Source organism: Penaeus monodon, chromosome 27 (assembly GCF_015228065.2).
Source record: "Penaeus monodon isolate SGIC_2016 chromosome 27, NSTDA_Pmon_1, whole genome shotgun sequence".
In the NCBI taxonomy this organism is placed as follows: Eukaryota; Metazoa; Arthropoda; class Malacostraca; order Decapoda; family Penaeidae; genus Penaeus; species Penaeus monodon.
In genome coordinates, this window is record NC_051412.1 from 29271952 (window position 1) to 29272663 (window position 712).

The 712-nt window shown below is 37.5% G+C and overlaps 1 protein-coding gene across 1 annotated transcript in view; it reads left to right on the forward strand.

Moving 5' to 3' along the window:
• Positions 1-712, forward strand: part of LOC119590754 — a gene marked incomplete in the record, with an annotated part of 26818 nt that overhangs the window by 12474 nt on the left and 13632 nt on the right.

Here is a 712-nt window from a genome sequence, read left to right on the forward strand (position 1 = left end):
AAGCATGAGATATGATATCAGAAATACTAAATATTTACAGCAAAGAAATAATACAATAAGATACCATCGTTCACAAAAGAGTGTACTGAGCTGAACGCCATGTGTATTTAAGGAATGCTAACATGTAAGAGGTATATTATTTGGGGGAACACAGTTTCAATATATGTGATGATTTTGATGATAAAAAAAAATCATTTGGAGCCGCGATGATGATCATAGTAATATTCAGCGTGATATTTATATTAATCATGGGGATAAGAATGTTGATTTTGAGGTTACAGTAAGCTATGAAATCTGGAAGCGTGCAAGGGTTACCGTGGTCTATAGAAATTTCACAAAAAATCAGGTGACCGAGGCTGAGAGATAGAGAAGCTAAACAGAAGTTCAGAGACAGTTAAGGATGAAATAAGATTGCAGGAGGGAGTACAGATGGGGCCAAAATGTAAGAGATAGGCGAGTGTATGAAGTATAGAGGAAGAGCCTCCTGAAAATAAGGAGGCGCGGTGGTTGGTGAAAGAAAAAAGATGAAGAGAGGGAATGGAATAGACCTGGGCGACAGGAAGTTAAGGCGGCTCATACGTAGGAAGAATAGTAAGTGGTAATGAAAGCAAGACACGGGAAATGGATGAAATGCTTGAAGAGTTTTAAACACTAGATAAGTTTTAATACGTAGATATTACATACAGGGGTGATAAACTAGAAGATATCAGGC